Below are 6,546 nucleotides of genomic sequence, written 5' to 3'. Positions count from 1 at the left end.
CTCCCTTCGAGATATCTTACCCCAAGTGTTAAAGGCTTTGCATTACAATGATACACATATATCCATATTCGTAGCAAATTCAATAATAGCTAAGTCTTGGAAGCACTGCCCTGCAGTGGAGGCAGCAGTGGTTGTTCCTGCCTCTCAGGCACCTTCACCACTGGCCAGTCCTTCAGCCAGCAGCGTTGGTGGGGAGGGGAAGAGTAGTTGCAGATCACACCCCTGCCTTACCGAAGGTACCATATTGAATGAAGAAAGACTAAATTTTCAAGTGCTTTTTGTAAAAGGCATCTGTGTAGTAGGGCTATAGTTTGAATAATGAAACATTTTACATTATGAGGTGAATAGGAGTAGAATATTAGGCAAACATAAATTTAGTAATCTCTGCATCATGATTTTTAGCAACCTGATTGTTGTACAGTCACACTATTTGGGGATAGTTCATGCTGAAAAACTGAAGTACTAGATAAATATGACCAGATTTCTCCAGCCATTCCTCAGCCTGACAAAGAGAATCCCTTTGAGTTAACCTAATGAAGCATTCAAAGTTATATGACTCTTTTCAAGATGAACTTGAAGATAATATTAAAGTGCAGAAGACCAGAGGCTTAGAGCCAAAGACTTGTTTCAGTAAAATGAGGGAGGACTACTTGGAAAGCTATGGATACAGGGAAGACTTGATTCCAGTCCCAGCTATAGAATGTTTCATCAAAGACTCCCATCTGGAACCATCCAGACATACCTCAGATCACACAATATTTCCCAGATAGAAAAACAATTATCTCAATGGTTCCTAGCTCATGACAACAGGCTGAGACTAGAGTCTCTGAGCTACTGTCAGTTACCCAGGGACTATTTCTCAGAAAAACCAGTACCCCTGAACGTCAGCCAGCAAGAGTATAATCACGGTTCAGCCAGTGTAGACTCGGGAGGCCCCAAGCACCTGTCCTCAGGAGTCAGAACTGGTACCCATCAAGCCAGTCATCAGAAAAGAAGAAGGCACCCAGAGGAAGGCAAAGAAAAGCCAAGGGAAGAATGGCCCAAGCACAAGAGGAGGAGGAGGAGTCTTGAGGAGACGAATTTAGAAGAGCACTCAAACATCCAAAGAAAGAAAACAGAGGTAGAAACAGAACCAGTACAGGGCAATGCAGAAAAGGCTAAGCATCCAAAGGAGACAAAAAGCTGAGATATAGCCTCTAAGAAGGAGGACCACAAGCACAGGAAGGAAAAAAGGAGCAAGGCGAAGAAAGAACAGAGGAAGAAATGCTTTGGGACCAGTCTATCCTTGGATTTTGAAGCTTTTTAGTTGATTCTCCTGAGGTTGAAATTGAAAAAATAGTTGAGGAGCTTGGTGTTATGATATTCATGTTCCTGTGACTTAAGTGAACAAGTAGTTCAATTCTAACAAAGGCCAGGTGAGCATGAAGTATTGAGGATGCATGCTGTGTTGGAAATTTTCCTCATTTTCTAAAGTCATTATACTGAAAGACAGTCTAGATACACACAGGAAAAAAAAACACTAAGCAAGGCAGACAAGTAAACAGAATGGAAATACAAAGATGCAACAGCAGAAAGATAACATATAAACAATAAACAAATATATAACAGTTATAACCATTAATGTAAATAATCTCAATTAACCAAATAAAAGAAAAAGACTGATAGAATGGATCAAGAAACAATATCCAACCATATGCTGTCTACAAGAAACCCATCTAAACCAAAAGGAAACTCATAGACTGAAAATCAAAGGATGGGAAACAATACTTCATACAATAGGAATAAAAAAAAAAAAAAGTACAGGTAGCTAGTCTGTTTGCAGACAAGTGAACTTCAAACCAAGAATGATCAGAAAAGATAAAGAAGGTCACTGTTTACTGGTTAGGGGAAAACTTCTAGAGGAAGAGATAACAATCTTAAATATGCATGCACCAAATTCCAGAGCACCCAGTTACGCAAAGCAAGTATTAATAGAAATGAAAAATCAAATTAGCCATAACACAATTATAACAAGAGACCTTAACACACCGTTGACAAGGGACAAATCAACCAGACTGAAAATCAGCAAAGAAATAACAACTGAAACACACCTGTGAACAAATAGACTTGATAGACATATATAGAGTGTTCCATCCAACATCAGTATATCTTCTGTTCAGCATGGGACATTCTCTAAAACTGACCATATACAAGTCCAAAGAACATATTTAAATAAATGCAAAAAAAATGAATCTATCCCATGTATATTATCAGATCATAACACCATGACTAGAAATTAATGATAAAATAAACTGCAAAATCCTCACAAACACATGGAAATTGATCAATACACTCTTGAGCAATCAGTGGGGCACAGGGGAAATTAAAGAAGAAATTAAATAATACTTACAAACAAATGCAAATACAAATGCAATTTACCAGAATCTGTGGGACACAATGAAAGTAGTCCTCAGAGGAAAATTTATTGCACTGAGTTCCCACATCAGGAAAACAGAACAAATACAAATAAATAACCTGATGGTACACCTCAAACATCTAGAAAAAGAAGAGCAAGTCAAGCCCAAAGCCAAAAGAAGGGAGGAAATTATAAAAATCAGAGCAGAAATTAATGCAATAGAGACTAAGACAACAATCCAAAGAATCAACGAATCAAGCTGGTTCTTTGAAAGAATGAATAAAATTGATAAGCCCCTAGCCCACTTTATTTAAAAAAGGAAAGAAAAAGCTCAAATTCATTCAATAAGTAATGAAAAAGGTGAAATCACTGCAGACTCTGTGGAAATACAAAAGATTATCAACAACTATTTCAAAAACCTCTACTCTCATAGGTTTGATAACACAGAAGAAGTGAATAGATTCCTAGAAACATATGAAGTACAAAAGTTGGGTCAATAAGATGTAAAAATGCTGAATAACTCAATTTTGTATTAATGAAATTGAAAATGTAGTTAAGTCCTTAGCTACAAAGAAGAGCCCAGGCCCAGACAGATTCACTGTGGAATACTACAAGAAATACAAAGAAGACTTAAATGCTGACATTCCTAAAGCTCTTCAATGAAATCGAAAGGGAAGCAATTCTTCCCAAATTATTCCTGGAAGCAAATATTACTTTAGTACCAAAATCTGAAAAAGACCCAACTAAATAAGAGAACTACAGGCCAATTTCCCCAATGAACACAGGTGCAAAAATTTTAATAAAATATTGGTAAACAGGATGCAGCAAATCATCAAGAAGATATTATACCATGGTCAAGTAGGATTCATCCCAGGAGGGAGGGATGGTTCAACATACATAAATCAATAAATATAACCCACCATATCAATAAAACCAAAAGTAAGAATCACATGATCATTTCTATAGATGCAGAAAAAGCTTTTGATAAGATCCAACATTCATTCATGATAAGAGACCTACAGAAAATTAGAATACATGGTTTTTACCTCAATATAATATATTATAAACCAACAGACAGCATCATATTAAATGGCCAAAAACTGAAGGCCTTTACCTTAAAATCAGGCACAAGACAAAGATGTCACTTATCACCCTTCCTATTCAAAATAGTAGTGGAAATAATAGCCAGAGCAATTGAACAAGAGAGAGAAATAAAAGGGGTAAAGATAGGAAAAGAGAAAGTTAAATTATCATTATTTGCAGATGACATGATACTCTACATAGAAAACCCCCAAAACTCCATTGAAAGTCTCCTAAATATAATAAATAAATTTATCTATGTAGCCAGAAACAAAATCAGTACTCAAAAATCAATAGTATTTGTATACACTAGCAACACAATCACTGAGAGAAATAAGAGAAGCCACAAACTTCACACTAGCATCCAAAAAAATGATATACTTAGGAATTAATCCCATGATAGATGTAAAAGATTATACAGGGAAAATTATAACACCCTGAAAAAGAATTAAAGAGGATCTCAGAAAATGGAAAGACATCCCTTGTTTACAGATAAGAAGAATAAATATTGTAAAAATGGCCATTCTTCCAAAACTTTATACAGATTCAATGCAATCCCAATGAAAATACCATTAACATACCTCATAAATCACTCCTAAAATTCATCTGGGACCAGAAGAGACCTGGAATAGCAAAGACAGTTCCAAGCAGCAAAGGCAAGGCAGGAAGCATTACAATCCCTAACTTGAAGTTATACTACAAAGCTACTGTAATAAAATCAACATGGTACTGGAATAAAAACAGAGCTAAAGATCAATGGAATAGATTAGAAGATACAACCACAATTACCAATACATTCAACCACCTTATCTTTAATGAAGGGGCCAAACACGTTCACTGGAAGAACGACAGTCTCTTTAATAAATGGTGTTGGAAAAACTGGCTCTCCACATGCTGCAAACTAAAACTAGGCCCATGCCTAATACTAAAATCTAAATGGGTAAAAGATCTGAATATTAAAACAGAAACACTAAGTCTGTTGGAGGAGACATTAGGTAAAAATCTTGAAAATAAAGGGGTAGATAGAGAATTCATGAACAGGAATCAAACCGCGTTGGAAATACTGCCCAGAATCAATAACTGGGATCACATCTTATTAAAATGTTTCTGCATGTCAAAAGAAATCTCCAGCATAGTGAAAAGAAAACCCACAAACTGGGAAAAACTCTTAGGAAACTCTCCCTCAGACAAAGGACTTCTGTCTAAAATATCAAGAATTAAATAAAATCAGAACCCGAAATTCAAAGACCCAATCCCAAAATGGGCATCTGTGAGGAATACACAGTTCTCACATGAAGAAATACAAATAGAAAATAAATACATGAAAAATGTTCATCATCATTGGTAATTAGAGAAATGCAAGTTAAAACAACACTGAGAGTCCATCTCACTTCAGAAAGAATAGTCAGGATCAAGAAAAATATCAACAACAAATGCTGGAGAGAACGCGGGGGAAAAGGAACGCTCCTGTACTGTTGGTGGGAGTATAGATTGGTATATCCACTGTGGAGATCAGTCTGGAGATTCCTCAAAACCTGGAATTGGAAGCCCCATTTGTTCCAGCTATCTCTCTTCTAGACATATTCTCAGCAGAACTAAAAACATCATGCCACAGTGATATATGTTTAACCATGTTTATACCAGCACAATTTGTAATAGCCAGATCTTGCAAACAACCTAAGTGTCCATAACTCATGAATGGATAAAAAAGATGTGGTACGTTTATACAATGGAGTATTACTCAGCTATAAAGAATGACCACATTGAGATACTTATAAATAAATGAACAGAACTTGAGACCATACTCATAAGTGAAATAAATCAAACTCACATGTATAAATACCATATAATCTCCCTAGTGTAAGAAATGGTAAGAGTACATAGGAGTTTATGGTAATCATGATTCCCCATTACATTTCTTTGAAACCTTATAATGTTTGCATTCATTTGTTGGAATGGTTTTATCCTGGTTTATTTGATTTTATTATGTGTGATAGTATGAACAGTTATTTTGAAGAAAACAAGGCATTGTAATAGGCAGTGCTTATTTAATATCATCTTACTCTGAAGTTCTACCATGCTTTTGTTCTTCTGTTTCATTGATTCTTCATATTGTATCTTACTGAACTTTATTATGTGTGATAAACAAATTTTCTATGGAAAATGAGATAATATAGTAGCCATTATTCATTCTCTGGTATTGATTCTGAATGCCCTGTATTACTTTCATTCTCTTGAATGGTTTTATACTGTTTTGTTATGTTTGATACTATTGTATATGAAGTTATGCTAGACTATTTCAAAGAAAGAGAAATTATGATAGTTACTGTTAATTACATGTTTCTTGTGGTAAAATACTGTGTTGCTTACATTGTTCTGTTCTGGTCTGCTTTGTTATGTCCTCATTTGTCTTAATCTCTTTAAAATAAAAAAAAATTAAAAAGTCTTAGAAGCAGCTTATCTGCACAGCAAAGGATGAATGCCTTGAGAAAATGTGGCACATACACAAAATAGAGTTATCAGTCTACCTTAAAGAAAGATAACCTTGAGTCATTTGTTGGAAAATTAATGGACCTTGTGGCCATAATATTAAGTGAAATAAATCAGTCATACAAATTTTTATATCACATCATTTCTTTTATATAAGAAATACAAGTTACAAATAAAGGGAAAATAAAAGATGAAAAGAAAAAGGGAGACAGATCTTTTGAAAATGTGAAATGGATTAAGAGATAGAGAGAAAAGGGAAGTACAGGAAAGAGAATGAGGAAAGGAAGTGAGGTGTATTGTGTACATATACCAACTTCATAGGAGGAATATACTGCAAACATAGTAAAGAAAAATAACTGAGATGACATGAATGCAAAGGCTTAGGGTGTTCAATTAAAAATGAGAAAAATGCCCTTTGATATTTTAGAATACTCAAATCCAAAATTCAAATAAATATACAATAATGATTAAAAACTAAAATCTAAAATTCAGGAAAGTATTTCAAAACAAAGGTGGGTGGTAATGTCCAATCTATTTCTAATAGTGTATTTCTTGTGACTAAGGGACTATGAATTTCTAAC

General features: G+C 34.8%; 1 pseudogene; it reads left to right on the top strand.

Moving 5' to 3' along the window:
* The first annotated feature begins 533 nt into the window (after positions 1-533).
* LOC100732119 (lysine-rich coiled-coil protein 1-like) lies at positions 534-1,296 on the top strand (annotated as a pseudogene).
* The last annotated feature ends 5,250 nt before the right edge of the window (positions 1,297-6,546 follow it).

This window comes from Cavia porcellus, unplaced genomic scaffold (genome assembly GCF_034190915.1).
Source record: "Cavia porcellus strain 051 isolate PalLab524CR breed Dunkin Hartley unplaced genomic scaffold, mCavPor4.1 scaffold_4, whole genome shotgun sequence".
NCBI classification, from domain to species: Eukaryota; Metazoa; Chordata; class Mammalia; order Rodentia; family Caviidae; genus Cavia; species Cavia porcellus.
This window is presented reverse-complemented; position numbering and strand designations above follow the sequence as displayed.